The 16052-nt window shown below is 44.8% G+C and overlaps 1 non-coding gene across 1 annotated transcript; it reads left to right on the forward strand.

Annotated features, from left to right (window-relative positions):
* Nucleotides 1–15221: 15221 nt before the first annotated feature.
* TRNAW-CCA (transfer RNA tryptophan (anticodon CCA)) lies at nucleotides 15222–15293 on the forward strand. Its single transcript has one exon. It is a non-coding gene; the product is annotated as a tRNA-Trp (tRNA).
* The last annotated feature ends 759 nt before the right edge of the window (nucleotides 15294–16052 follow it).

Genomic DNA, 16052 nt, shown 5'->3' on the forward strand with positions numbered 1-16052 from the left:
AGTCCTCCTGGGTTCCCTTCCCTCCTGCTCTCCGCCCAGGCACCTCTTTCCAATGGTCTCATGCCTTGTCAGCACGTGTCTCCTCAGATAAAAGCCTGATCTCAAGCCCTGGAAGGGGTCCCCCTTCCTGCAACAAAAATACGGGGCTGTGTGTTTAGATTTTTTTTCTTCTTTTTTGTAATCCGTATTCCTTCTCTTCGCAGGTCTATTACCTCACAACTTTTAACCAGAGTGTTTTCTCCACAGCAATCAACTCAGCTCCTTTCCGTGAGATATCCCTACACAATGGGACAGCATCCCCCCCTACCTAGCCACCCCACTCCTCATGCCTCTTGCACCTAATTTCCTGCCACCTTCTCCTCTGTTTGCTCCATTCACTCCTTTGGCCCCTTTGCTGTTCCTGGAACCTGCCAGGCACACCCTTGACTCAGGGCCTTTGCACAGCTGTTCCTGGTTTCAAACCCGAGTCCATGTGTCTGAACCACAATGAGGCCAAATGAACCCACACGTCAGAGTTTAGAACAGACAAAGGATTATTTCGGGGCTGAGAAAGGAGAACTGGCGACTTGTGCTCAAAAGACCTGAACTGCGTGATGGTTTTCAGGGAAGGGTTTTTAAAGGTAATGTTATGGGTAAGACCTGCATGGGGGCATGCCTTTTTTCTGTTGGTTAATGGTGAGGCAACAGGGTCACCGACTCAATGGACATGAGTTTGAGCAAGCTCTGGGAGTTGGTGATGGACAGGGAAACCTGGCATGCTGCAGTCAATGGGGTCGCAAAGAGTCAGACACGACTGAGCAACTGAACTGACCTGAACAGGGTCAAAAAGTCAAAGCATTAGTCACTCAGTCGTATCCAACTCTTTGGGACCCCATGGACAGTAGCCCACCAGGCTCCTCTGTCCATGGGATTTCCCAGGAAGAATATTGGAGTGGGTAGCCATTCCCTTCTTCGGGGGATATTCCTGACCCAAGGATCGAACTCAGGTCTCCCAAATTGCAGGCAGATTCTTCACCGCCGAAGTCACCAAGGAAGCCCTGAGGTAATAGGGTGATGTTCAGGAATTTCAGCCATCAGCCTCTGGTTCTGTGCAGTCGGGGATCTCAGCACATAGTCACCATCCTCCATCTGGGTGTGGGCTTTAGGGCCTCCTCCAGGGGATCTTCCCGACCCAGGGGCCCAACTTGTGTCTCTTACATCTCCTGCATTGGCAAGCGAGTTCTTTACCACTAGCACCATCTGAGAAGCCCCTTACTTCCTGCAGAATAACTCAAAGATTTGTATCAGGCTGTTATGTTATATGCCTTGAGGCGGAACTAGAACTCTGCTTTATGACTTAACTATTTCTTCTTGACTGCTTCTCCTTTGTTTCTCCATTCCCTCACTTCTCTGATTACTAACTAACTGCTTGAATCTGCTCTTTGGAACTCACGGAAGGCCTAGGGGACTAAAACCTTTCCCTACAAACGAGAAATGACAGGATGGGGGCTGGCAAGGAGGGGCCATTGTAGCTGCCCCCCTCACCCCACCCCACAGGGTCCTGCTCGGTCACATTCCCTCTGCCCTGACTTCTGACTTGCTCGCTTTCCTCAGATCTCTCTGGGACTTTCTCCCTGACATTCTCCAGGTCTTCACTCAAATGCTCAAATGTCACCTTAGCTTTCAAAAAAGGCTTCACCAACAATCTTATATAAAACAGTCCCTGGCAAGTTGGGTTTCCTGGAGGCAGACCCTGAGACAGAATTTAGAATATATGATATTTATTAGGGATCAGCAATTAAAAGGAATTTGAAGACTGAAATCCCTGGGAAATATTGAAAGCAAAAGGAGAAGAGGTTGGCAGAAGATAAGACAGTTAGATAGCAGCACCGACTCAGTGGACATGAATTTGAGCAAACTCTGGGAGATAGTGAAGGACAGGGAAGCCTGGCATGCTGCAGTCCATAGGGTTGCAAAGAGTTGGACACAACTTATTGACTGAACGACAACAACGTGAAAGGAAGATCTGGGAAAAGCAAAGTTGGCCAGAGGGAGAAGTTGAATTGTGATGCCAGCTCGCAGAGGGATTGACAAGTTTGGCAGGAAACTCTAGAGCAAGTATTGCCCATCGGAATTCTCCTGGTATTAGTCTGAAATAAACGGGTCTTTATGCCCCTATTGTACTTGGCCATTGCTACTGCTGCTGCTGCTGCTAAGTCACTTCAGTCCTGTCCGACTCTGTGGGACCCCAGAGACGGCAGCTCACCAGGCTCCCCCGTCCCTGGGATTCTCCAGGCAAGAACACTGGAGTGGGTTGCCATTTCCTTCTCCAATGCAGGAAAGTGAAAAGTGAAAGTGAAGTCGCTCAGTGGTGTCCGACTCTTAGCGACCCCATGGACTGCAGCCTATCATGCTCCTCCGTCCATGGGATTTTCCAGGCAAGAGTAGTGGAGTGGCATTGGATACGGGCAAAACAGCAGCTGAAACTGACCGTGAAGGGCCTGACAGCCAGAGACTGCTGCTGGACACGCCCCACTCCCCACAGCTGGACAGCAAGCTCCTCCTTAGAGTGGAATCTGAGGGGAGCATCTTGGTGCCTAACACCCATCCCTCCACCCCCATTTTAATGAAGCTGCCTTGGGGCAGGGACTTAGTCTCTAATAATCACCGATATATTACCAGCACTTAGAATGCTGCCTGGTTCATTATTTGTTAAATGCATGAATGAGTGAAACGAATTGGATTAGATTGGAAACTTAAGCCTATGCATGAAATGATGCTTTAAAAATGTTTTCCCAATGAATAATAGAGCTCCTTCAGTCTTTCGTCTTCCCTGGTGGCTCAGACAGTAAAGACTCTGGGTTTGATCCCTGGCTAAGGAAGATCCCCCTGAGAAGGGAATGACAACCCTCACCAGTGTTCTTGCCTGGAGAATTCCATGGACTGAAGAGTCTGGCAGGCTCTCGTCCATGAGGTTGCAAAGAACTGAACGTGACTGAAGTGACTAACACACACACAATCTTACATCATGAAAATCATTTAATCAATTTCCCCATGGCTGTTATCTCATGGCACCATGGAATAACAAAGCGATGATGCATCTAACAACTGGAAAAGAAGTGTTCTCTGTGTTCTCTTTTGGACAGTGTTTTAATCTGCACAGGCTGCCATCACAAAATACCATAGACAGGTGTCTTAAACAGCAGAAGTTTGTTTCTCAGTTTCAGAGAATGGAAGTCCAAGATTAAGGCACTGGCTTATGCAGTGCCTGGTGAGAGCTCTCTTTCAGCTTGCAGACAGATGCCATCTCCCTGTGGCCTCACGTGGCCTTTCTCCAGTGCATGCACGTGGAGAGAAAGAAAGATCCACTTTTCTTCCTAAAAGGCCGCTAACCCCATCATGAGCACCCCATCCTCATGACTTATTCCAACTCTAATTACTTTCCCAAGTCCCCACCTCCAAATCCCATCGAGTTAGGCATTAGGGCTTCAATGTATGGATTAGGTGGGGGTGAGGCAGAAGCGCTCAGTCCATAAAAGGCTGCACAGCAGAGTCACAGAGCACTGGACACAGCATCTGAAGACCTGGGTTTTTAGTGCCAGGTCTGTTACTGAGGGACTTTGACCTTGAACAAGTCACAGCTTCCTTGGACATAAGTTTCCTTACCAAAAAATAAGGGAGTTCAGGGACTTCTCTGGTGGTCCAGTGGCCAAGGGTCCAGGCTCCCAATGTAGGGGGCCCAGGTTTGATCCCTGATCAGGAAACTAGACCTTACATACCATAACTAAGAATTTGCATGCCACAACTAAAGATCCCACATGCTGCAATGAAGATGGGAGATCCCAGGCACCTCAACTAAGGTCCAGCACAGCCAAAAAAAATATAATTTAAAAATAAATAAGGGAGTTCAAGAAAGTAAATTAACTCCCAGGATTTTTTCCATCTATCACATTCAGTAGTTTCCTTCATTCAGGCCATTGGACTCTACACTTGTGTGATGTTTTGCCTATTTATCTTTAGACATTTCACTAGAGAATAAAAATACCACAGGGCTATTTGAAGAATGTGGGTGGGTAACAGACACTATGAGGAGCTGAGAGAGACAGAAGGGGAAAACTGGACAGGCAGTGGCTGGAAGCAAGTGTCTGCGCAAAGGACACATCTAAGAGATGACATGCCAGCAGCAGGCCAGCTCCAAGACTTGGCGCCATCCCAGGGCAGAGGAACCAGATGAGTCCCAAAGCTGAGCCTGGTGCTGGCTTCGGCAGCACCTGTACTAAAGCGGTATCTGCATGAAGTGTGACTGTGCCATCAGATGCACTGTGACAAGGAAAAGGGCCTCGTTATCTGCTTGTTGTCTGCGTTTCTCTCTCCCAGATTCCTTCTTTCTGTAGTATCTTTGAGAAGAGTTGTCAGTACGGAGGAAGCACTCAACCAGTGTTTATTAAATAAAAGATAGGGTCTCAGTAGAAGCAACATTTATACATTTGTTTTAGAAAGTAATCACTGGGACTTCCCTCGTGGCTCAGACAGTAAAGAATCTGTGTGCAATGCAAGAGGCCAGGGTTTGATCCCTAGGTCGGGAAGATCCCCTGGAGAAGAAAATGACAACCCACTCCAGTATTCTTGCCTGGGAAATCCCATGGACAGAGGAGCCTGATGGGCTACAGTCCAGGGGGTTATGAAGAGTTAGACACAACTGAACGCACGCCACACAGGTCCTTCCTACCACCGTGTTAACTCTCTAAGCTGTCATATTAAACTTGAATACAATGGTCTTCTCAAGGGTCCCCACCCTTTACAATACCCAGCATGCTGGCTAATTTGTCCCAACACTCTGCAGACCTGCTCCTAAGCCAACCCATCATTCCAACTGCCCATTTTCTGCAGTCCACATGGGAAGAAAGAAATCTGCTAACTCAGCAGAATGTCAGATGAGCTGCTTACATCCTCCCACTCCCCAAACTATTCTGTTGGCTCTCATAGTTAAAGCGAGCTATTTGATCCAAAGAGTTTTGTAGAAGACTGCCCCACTTCAGATGCCAATTGAAAGAGATGGATCTCCAGCTCCTCACAACTTCTGTTCAGGCTCTGATTTGGCTATAAATCAGATACCCATGATCCTCTCCTCTAGTTCAATAATTGCTACAGTAGCTCACAGAACCCAGGAAAACAGTTTACTTACTACAGCTGATTTATGATAAAGCACATGTTGAAAGCTACAAATGAATAGCCAGATGGAGAGATACCTAGGGTGGGCTCCGGAAGGGCTCTGAGCCCACGAGCTCCTATCCCCTTGGAGTTGGGGTGTGTCACCCTCCAGGGATGGAAGATGCATTCATGACCTGGAAGCTCTCTCAGCCTCACCCTTTGGGGAATTTTATATCTGCTTCATCACATAGGCATGACCTATCAGAAACAATCTCCCGCCCCTTTCCCCTTCCAGGAAGATGGGAGGTGGGGCTGAAAGTTCCAAACTTCTTATCTTGACTTGGTCTTTCTGGTGACCAGCCTCCCTCTGGACATTATCCAGGAGCCAGTCAAGAGTTGCCTCATTAGGACTTCACTGGCAGTCCAGTGGTTCAGGCTCCACAATTCCAGTGCAGGGGGTGTTAGTTCAATCCCTGGTCAGGGAACTAAGATCCCACATGCTGTGCGCACAGTTGGCAGGTAAGAGGGTTGTGGTATGGAGGAGAAAGAAGAGTTGCCTCATTAGAATGCAAGCCACTTCTATCACCCAGGAAATTCCAAGGGATTAGAAGCTCTGTGTCAGAAACCCAGTCAAAGACCAGACAATAGGACAAAAGACAACCTAGAGCTATTTGCATCCTTTAGGAAACGATTAGGGTTTTAGGAGCTCTGGGCCAGGGCTTGGGGATAGAGACCAATATATCTTTTCTCTATTATGTCACAATGTCTTACAATCGACCCTTGAAAAATCATTTCCTTATGTCCCTAATTCTCCATCTGTGTTTACAACTGCTCCAAGGGTAGGTCTGAAGTGGTTCATCAACATCTCTGGTGAAGATTTTGTAGGACACCTTCCTTCCTACTGCCTGGGACCCGGCCCATCTGTTTCCTGCCTGGCAGCTCTCGGCCTCTCTCCAGCCCGAGCTCTCTCAGCCACCTCTGAGCTTTGCTCCAAAGTAAAACAGGACAGATATTTGTATCATCTTCTTTATATATGTATGTATAATTTTATTCATGTGTGGCCGTGCTGGGTCTTTGTTGCTGTGTGGCCTTTTCTCTAGTTTCAGAGAGTGAGGGCTGCTCTCTAGTTGTGGTGTGGGGGCTTCTCACTGTGGTGGCTTCTCATTGCAGAGCACAGACTTCAGAGAGTGAGGGCTTCAGTAGCTGCAGCATATAGGTTCTAGAACACAGGTTCAATAGTTGTAGCACATGGGTTTAGTTGCCCTGTGGCATGTGGAATCTTCCCAGACCAGGGATTGAACCAGTGTCCCCTGCACGGGCAAGCAGATTCTTACCCACTGTGCCACCAAGGAAGTCCACCCCTAGAGCTTTAAAAAACTGCCTAGGCTTAGACTCGACTCCTGCTGGATGCCCACCACCCTTCTAAGGGCCTGAGAGTGATGCCTGCTGTTATTCAAAGCAGACCAGTCACAACAAGTATTAGTATGAAGCTCCTTCGTTTAGTGCTTCTGCATTCTTGATACTTCTCACCGTTATCTATGTTTCATTTACCCTGATAGAGAAACTTGCTGCTCCCATCTCTCCACAGCTGCTGGTGCAAAACACACCAGTCTTTTATATTAGTGCTGTAGCTGTTCAGTTTTCAGATTTGTTGTTGTTTAGTCACTAAGTCCTGTCTGACTCTTTGCACTCCATGGACTGTAGCACACCAGGCTCTCCTGTCTTTCATTGTCTCCAGGAGTTCGCTCAAATTCATGTCCACTGAGTCAGTAATGCCATCCAACCATCTCATCCTCTGCTGCCCCTTTCTCCTCCTGCCCTCAATCTTTCCAAGCATCAGGATCTTTTCCAAAGAGCCGGCTCTTCGCCATCAGGTGGCCAAAATATTGGCGCTTCAGCTTCAGGATCAGTCCTTTCAGTGAATATTCAGGGTTGATTTCCTTTAGGATTGACTGATTTGATCTCCTTGCAGTTCAAGGGACTCTGAGTCCTCCAGACCACAATTTGAAACCATCAATTCTTGGGCACTCAGCCTTCTTTATGACCAACTCTCAGATTTATTTATCAAATCCTCTCTTAAGTGATAACATCATGGAGGTGAGAAGGGAAGATGTGACCAGCTGTGCAGGAGAAGCAGGATAAATGCCAGACCCTGCCTGGGAGGAACCGCCCTGGACCACTCATTCAAAGAAGCTTGGGGCTACCATAATCTGGAGTCACCTATTTCCCTGTGTCACCCAGGAATGCAAAGGGAACCTCCATCTCCCCTCTGTCCTTCTTGTGACTTTGAAAATTTTTCAGGTTTTTGAAAGCATCCATCCCTGATGATAACAACAATTTTCCCACATGGAATTACCTTGTTCTCTAAAACCTGCACTCTTGGAGGGTTATTCATTCCTTCAGAAATCTTATAGGTTAGATGGAATAGTTACAACCACTTAACAAATGGCATCTCAAGAGGAAAGGAAATTGCCCAGGATGGAAGGCTGATCTATGGATTTGTTTAACAGAGGTTTCCCAGATGGTGCAGTGGTAAAGAATCCACCTGCAATGCAGGAGACTCAGGTTCGATCTCTGGGTCAGGAAGATACCCTGGAGGAGGAAATGGAAACCCTCTCAAGTATTCCCTCTGTTCTGGGAAATCCCACAGACAGAGCAGCCTGGAGGGCTATAATCCATAGGGTCACAAAAGAGCTGGACACAACTGAGCACGCACACACATAATTAGTTCTGTTCTGAGGGCTTTGCCAGCACTGACTGTGATCCTCACAATTTAACATCAACTTTATGTTATAGATGCAAACACGGGGCATGGACAGGTTGCCAGTCACTGCATTTGGATGCCTGAGCAGCAGGAGGCAGGGTGGTCAGATGCTGGAGCCCATAGGTGGTGATACCCAGTGCCCAGCTGGGAATACCCGGGAGACAGCTGGAAGGGCCCCACGTCTGTCTGCAGAAATGCACTGAATCCCAGCTGCTACATGAGAGAGAGAGAAAGAGATAGCCCTTCACCTCCTGTTCCAGAGTCTCAGAAGGAAGACAGAAAATAAATGTTTGATAGAACGAAATAACGGGGCTTTTAAACATCACTCTAAAGAATGATGTTCCACTAAAGGGCCTGAACATAGAATTTTAAAATAAGGAGATAGAATGACTTTTATCCCAATGATCTCATCCCCAAGGATGCAGAAAGGTGGAGAAAAAAAAAAAAAAAAACAACAACTGCTGCTGCTTATTAAATAGAGTTTCTAGAAAGCAGGATCTGGTTACCATTTCCTCTAGCTGTCTTGGTAAGTGAATTCCTGCACAAAGGAGAAAAAGAGGTCATCGAATCTAAATAACTTCAAACCAACTCTTAAAGCACGCAAGGCAATTATTCTGGTGCCAGAAGCCTGAGCTAGAGGGGCTCTAGGGAGAGCAGCTCAGTTGGGTACCGCCCAACGGGGGCTGCGAAGTCAGCCAATAGAGACACAGGAGGTCCAGGGATATTTGCATGTAGGGTAAACAATGAATAATACCTTTACGAGTCCATTCTTGTTGTTTATACACTTACATTTAGCTGGGTCTTCTGTATTTTTTCTGGCAACTCTACCTCCAACAGTAAAAAAAAAAAGTGTGCATGGTATAAGCTCCCCTGGATTTATTAGCCTTCCTGCCTCAGTACATCCCAAAGAACTAAACTTCTTTCACTAAAGAGGAAAATTGTACGTGACAGTGTATGGAATTTAAACATATCTCATATAAATCAAATCAGGATAAAAGGGGTGTGAAGTGGATTTTATTACCATCTGTACTTTTTCCTAGTGGGGGAAAAAGTGATGCAAAACTACAGGTCTGGGAATGGAGAGAACCAGGGCTTTAGGGGTTCTCCCCTCCAGCCATGGCTTCTTTCCTTCCCCTCTGAACTCAGACCGTGGACTTGAAGAGGAGTAGAGATGGGGAGGTTCATGTACATTTGTGTGACTTGTAGGTCAGGGGCAAACTATAGCTTAATATTTTAAAGTGCACATTAATGTAATAAAATAATCAGATATTTTAGCTATTATAATATAAGCACCTATATATTATATTATAAGCTATAATATAGCTTATAATATAAGCACCTGCTCTTTTTATTAAAAATGAAAATTATATACATCATATGTCTGTCACTGAAGAGAGCTGAGTGAAATGGGAGTCAACCTCACTCTGCCTCTGGTTAGTGGCAGAGTGGCAGAGTTAGGGCCGCTCCCAGCAGCAGGATTTTTCCAAACGTCAGATCCTTCACGGGTAGCATGCAAAGTCGGAATGAAGACCTTCGAGGTCTCACTCTGTTCTAGAACTCTTTGACCTGACAATTCCTCATGACCTCAATGGGCTTTCGTAGACTGCAGGGACTTCGTAAGTCAGGGAACCAAGATCCCAGCTAAGCCCAGGCACCACAACCACTGAGCCTGCAAGCCACCACTAAGACCCAACACAGCCAAAAATAAATAAACAAATATTAAGATGGGGCTGGCTAAATTCTGGTATATTCATTCAATGCAATTTTACTACGTAGTAAAAAGCAACGAATTATGGATACACTCAACAATATGAAAACACCCTAATGCTGGGAGAGACTGAGGACAGGAGGAGAAGAGGATGATAGAGAATGAGATGGTTGGATGGCATCACCAGCTCAATCGACATAAGTTTGTACAAACTCCGGGAGATGGTGAAGGACAGGGAAGTTCTGCTGTCCCTGGGGTCACAAAGAGTTGGACACAAGTTAGCAACTGAACAACGACATGGATGAAACAAATTAATCATGCAGAGCAAAGGAAGTCTTGCACAAGAGTTCATGTTGTATGATTAAGCTTATATGAAATTCTGGAACAGGCAAAGCTAATGTTCGGTGGGAAAAAAATTAGAAACAGTAGCTTTCTGTGGTGGTTGGAGGCAAAGATTGAGTGGGAAGGAGCAGAAGATGACATGTATTCTGAATCTATATTCTATAACTCAGGTTTATGTTTTTGCCAAAACACTCAGTTTGTGGTCTTTTGTTATAGGAGACTTAGAAAACTTCCACAGATGAGGAGGGATATCTGAGCGTGACTATCTTACATTAAAAAGTCATTAGTTTTTAAATAGCGTTTGTAGAATTTTTATCATACAGTAGATCACAACCATTCACTCTACTTTTCTGAGTTGTCCTACATGCAAGTACATATTTTTAATGTTGTCTGTTTTCTATGCTGTTCCTATAAGTTTGCCATTAAAATACATTCAACTGTATTTTTTTAAAAAACCAACTTATTAGTTTTAAAAAGTTCATTAAGTTTTTCCATTATAGTCCTTTTCCTTCCCTTGCACCTTTTCACTGAGGTTTCCTGGAGTGAATGCTGACATCCCAAGGACCCTGGAATCACTAGCCCACATTTCTCTGTGGTCCCCAAGGATGTCAGGAAGAGACTTCTGGCAAATGTTTTACTAAAATAGCACTTTTGACTACAACTTCTTCCTGTTCCTCTAGTCAAGCACTACAAAATAGAAATAAGGTTGGCAGGAGCGAGCTCGGATTTCAGGGAACAGAGAGGAGGGCCTGGCCGTCACCACTTTCTTCAATAAACATGCATGAAGCCCCTTTAATCATCCATTCTGGGGCTCTGCTGAGGCTCTGCTTTAAACTTTCCTGTTGCACTGAAAAATCTGGAACTCATTTGAACATCTATGGTCTTTGCAGGCTCTCCTTTCCCCTGACTCCTCCCCTTCGGACGATCCTGTGATTGCATCTGCAAGTCCTTCCGGGACCTGGGGTGTCATTTATCTAAGCCAAAAGTCCTTTCCTCGTTGGGAGCAGCTGGGTGTTCCTTTTACATCTGTCTTGGTTTGAAAATCGTTCTGCTTCAGAGGACAAAAGTATTATCATCTGTGCGGTTTTATTATGCACACTGCACTTATATTGATCTCTTTTCTCGTCTGTCTTTTTGGTTCTGTCAGTACCAAATTTTATTCACTATTACAAATATCCTTTATACTGAAAAGTGTCATGAAGTAGATACCAGCTAAATTCAGGATATTCTATGGATAGCTGCAATGATTTCCCTGCAGTCTAAAGATCCACTGATTGTTCGTTTGTTCAGTCGCTAAGTCATGTCTAACTCTTTGCAACCCCATGGGAGGCAGCATGCCAGGCTTCCCTGCCCTTCACTGTCTCCTGGAGTTTTCTCTAACTCATGTCCATTGAGTCAGTGATGCTATCTAACCATCCCATCCTCTGCCTCCTTCTTCTTTTACCCTCAATCTTTCCCAGAATCAGCTCTTTTCCAATGAGTTGGCTCTTTGCATCTGGTGGTCAAAGTATTGGAGATTCAGCTTCAGCATCAGTCCTTCCAATGAATGTTCAGGGTTGATTCCTTTAGGATTGACTAGTTTGACCTCCTTGCTGTCCAAGGGACCCTCAAGAGTCTTCTCCTTGGCCACAGTTCAAAAGCATCAATTCTTCAGCACTCAGCCTTCTTTCTGGTCCAAATCTCACATCCATACATGACTACTGGGAAAACCAGAACTTTGACTAGACAGACCTTTGTTGGCAAAGTGATGTCTCTGCTTTTTAATACACTGTCTAGGTTTGTCATAGTTTTTCTTCCAAGGAGCAAGTGTCTTTTAATTTCATGGCTGCAGTCACCATCTGCAGTGATTTTGGAGCCCAGGAAAATAAATCTCATGCATTAGGAAATCAATATTTCCCCAATCCCTTAAAGAGACAAACGTAAAAGTGTGTACATGGGCAGTTTTCTAAAATGTATTATTAAATGTTTAAATATTCAGACTACTAAAATAATTACAAGTTTGTACAATTGCTCTCATGACTCAGGACTTAAGAGTTTCTAATGCATTGCCTACAGCTCAGTTACTAGGTTAGACAGACAACGTAATGTAACAGAAATAATTGTGTCATGTGTCAGCCAATTAATCATTCGGTTAAGTCAACAGTTACATGACCAATCCCATAGTGAACACTGCCACTATTGCAAAATCACATAATACTGACTTAGAAGAAAACTTTCAGATCATACATTAAGATTATTCATTCAGAATACAAATTATTTTTTAACATTTCCACTCTATCTCACCACTTTTGATCATCTATTTTAAACCTGTGGACCAGTATTTTATAAATTATACAACAGATGGCTGTTCAAAGGTAACCTGAAGCAAATTTAAAAAAACTTTAAGAGTCTATTCGAGCAAAAATCCACAAATCAAGCCAGAAGTGTTAGGAGCACTCCAGGGACAGGAGATCGGATGGGGTGGCAGAGTGGGAAGACTGTTACAGAGAAGATGGGAAGCAAAGGAAGGAATCCACCGGTTGGCTACAGCCCTAGGTTGCCTTATTTGAGAAAGCTTTATTGTCTGTTTGTGATTGGCTGTCCTTGGATTTTCATTTTTTAACCTTGAGGCATATCCAGCTTAGGTTTTAGTTTGCTTACTAGGCTCCTGAGGCATTAAAGACAACTTAAGCCAATGGCTTCCTTGTTTTATTAATCTAAGATGACTGACCATAATCTTTTAAAACAGCAGAAACTTCCATGGTGGCCCAGTGGTTAAGACTCTGAGCTTCCGATGCAAGGGGCATGGGTTCAATCCCTGATTAGGGAACTAAGATCCCAAGGGCTATGCGGCACAGCCAAAATAAGTAAAAATAAATATCAATTGTTAGAACTTGTTTCTGTAATTAGCAACTCTAAACTATATCAGATGGGAAAAGTAGATCATGGGATAAATTATCAGAATTCTCCAAACTATCCAAGAGTACTTTTTTTTTTTTAAAATGTAAAAATAATGGGACTTAACTGGTACTCCAGAGGTTAAGAATTTGCCTGCCAATGCTGGAAACACAGGTTCAACTCTCTGACCCTGGAAGATTCCTGCACAGCAACTAAGTCCTCATGACACAACTACTGAGCCCATGGGCTTCAACTACTGAAGCCCGAGGCACTACTAGAGGCACCGAACTTCTACTGCCCATGCTCTGCAACAATAGAAGCCACCACAAGGAGAAGCCCATTTATTTATTGCAACTAGAGAAAAGCCTGTGTACAGCAACAAAGACCCGGCGCAGTCAAAAATAAATATAATATTTAAAACATTTTAATGAAAATGCTGTATATTAAAACACAGTATTGAAATACTATTCCCAGTAAAAGGAAACAGGGGTCCCTGACTGATTTCAAGTTTGGGGCAGGGTGAGTCTGAATCATCTTCATCTTATTGTTTCAGAAAGAAAGAAAAAAATTTTTTTTTTTTTTAATGCATGGGTGTAACTGAAATGAACTTGGGTGAGCTTGTCCAGCGTCCAGAAAAGCCAATTTACTGACACCAGGTTGTGGTGAAGGAAAGCACAGCGTTTGTTTGCAGGGTACCTTGTGCTGATTAGACCTGAACTCCCTGATGCTTTTCAGAGAAGGGTTTTCAAGGCAATGTTTAGGATGAGTGCTGCAGGGGGCACGTCTCCCTTCTGACTGGTTAGTGGTGAGATAATAGGGTACTCTTTCAGGAACTTTTATCATCAACCTTCTGGTTCCAACTGCATGCTTGCGTTCAGCTTGTAGGTACCATCCTCCACCTGGGCGGGGGTTGGGGGTGGGGAGTGTTAGTTCTGTCAACCACAAATTGGCACTTACCATCTGCCTCTACAAGGATTAAATGTGCTACTGCAGCTGCTGACCTTCAACACTCTTTGAAGGAGTTTAGGGTAGAGAGCAGAAATAAGGCACTCTGTGCTCTGGGAAACTGGCAGGACAGGTCTTCTGATATTCTCAGGAACTGATCTTATGAACCCAATTCTTGTATCTCCTCATATCTGGAAAAGCACTAAAATCCTTCATGGTGATGACTGTTCCTTGTAATCAGCAGAAGCTTCACAAGACCAGCAGAAACTTTCTACCAAAAAAATGTGTGCTTGACTGCATGTACACAAAAAAATCACATCTATACTGTCCTTTCCTCCTACCTCCTTGGAAGAGTTTCTCAGCTATCTGAGGTGCTGTCTCCCGGGCTGCTGTCCTCATTTTGCCCCAAATAAAACTTAGCTCACAGCTCTAATATTGTGCTTTTTTTTTTTTAAGTCAACAGTGCCTGCCAAAGAACTTAAAGAAGCGTGTTAGATTCTTATGTCTGTCCCTTGAGGAGGAATCAGGACTCTATTTTATTGCTCAATGACCGTCACGGCTTCTCTTGTTTAACTTCTTTTCCTTAGTTTCTGCATTCTCACACTTCCCTAATGAGTAACAGGTTGAGTCTACTCTTTGGAACTCAGGAAGCCTAAGAGGCTAAAGTTTTTCTCCACAACAAATGAGCGAGGGCTTTTGTACCTGGGCCATGCTTGGTTTCAGTCCTGCCTTTTCTTTGATACTTCTCAATCCTGACGGGAACAGGTGCTGAACAAGAAAGGTAATAAAGTTTTGGAGAGAGAGGTTAATCATAAACTCAGCGTGGGAACTTGGTTTTAGAAAGAAAAGTCAAAAACTAAAGGCACCTTTTAGGGACTTCTCTGGTGGTCCCTAATCAGCTGTAACACTGATTTGTCTAAGAGATATAACACAGTTTGTCCAAGACCCAAGAGTTGTGATGAGCTGAGGGCTTTAATGTCCGTCACTTCAAATCTTTGCTGTGGACGAGACAGAACCGAGGAGCATACACTCGCGGGGTATTTATGGTGCCGTGTATGATTCGGGTTTAACCTGGCTGAAACAACCTCGGCGCAGCCCCCGAAAGGAGGAAGCCAAGCACAGCAGGAGCCCAACTCAGCAAAAGCTCCCATGGTAGAAGCAGAACGCGAAGAAAACCCAGCACAAGGGAACTGACAAGAGGCCCACCGTGCTGGAGACCAGGACAGTGAAAAATGAACTCAGCAGAAAGCTCACGCGGCTCTGACCTCCAATTAAGGTAGGAGGTCCTCGCTCCTATGGCTGGAAGAACATGCCTAAACAAAATTTTAATTCCTTTACAATCTCTCGTTTCTTGTTTCCTTGAACCCCCCTGCAAACAGACGGGCGGCAGTGGGCTCAATTGAGGGACACTGGAGAGGCTACTCTTTGGTATGTCCCAAAGCCACTATCTGGGCTTCCCTGGTGGCTCAGAGGTTAAAGCATCTGCCTCCAATGCAGGAGACCCAGGTTCGTTCCCTGGGTTGGGAAGATCCCCTGGAGAAGGAAATGGTAACCCACTCCAGTATTCTTGCCTGGAGAACCCCATGGACGGAGAAGCCTGGTAGGCTACAGTCCATGGGGTCTCAAAGAGTCGGACACGACTGAACGACTTCACTTCACTGGCGGTCCAATGGCTAAGACTCCACTCTTCCAATGAAGGCGACCTGGGTTCAATCCCAGGTGAAGGAACTAGATCCCACATGCCACAACTAAGAGTTCAAATGCTGCAACTGAAGATCCTGGATGTCAGAACTAAGACACAGCACAGCCAAATAAATAAATATTTTAAAAAATAAAAGGCACCTTCTAAAAGAGGCTTCTACTGGCTAAATTGAAATACTTTGAGCAGCTAAACAACAATGATGGCCACGGATTAAATCAAATTGAATTGAAACAGAATCTAGGCATCCAGGACCCTCCAAAAAAAAGTGGTAGTAGGATAGGCTGTTACTTACAGAAGAATCTCAGCTCTGAGATATAAAAGGAGTGACTGATTTAAAGATCATCATTACTTCAACAATTTAATGACTGACTCAAACAGGTATGAACAGAGAATGCTAAAGCCAAAGGTGAAAACTGCTGGCAAACAGAAGATTTACACTATATCCAAGGATCACTACCCAGATTGTTTAACTGCGAAGAGGAAATGGAGATACAGTATCTGATAGCCCTTAGCCAGATGGTCAAACATGACGTTCTGATGTGAGGGCCAACTAAGTCATACACCTGCCAATAGGGTGTGCTAAG

The sequence above is a fragment of the Ovis canadensis genome, chromosome 23 (genome assembly GCF_042477335.2).
Source record: "Ovis canadensis isolate MfBH-ARS-UI-01 breed Bighorn chromosome 23, ARS-UI_OviCan_v2, whole genome shotgun sequence".
NCBI classification, from domain to species: domain Eukaryota; kingdom Metazoa; phylum Chordata; class Mammalia; order Artiodactyla; family Bovidae; genus Ovis; species Ovis canadensis.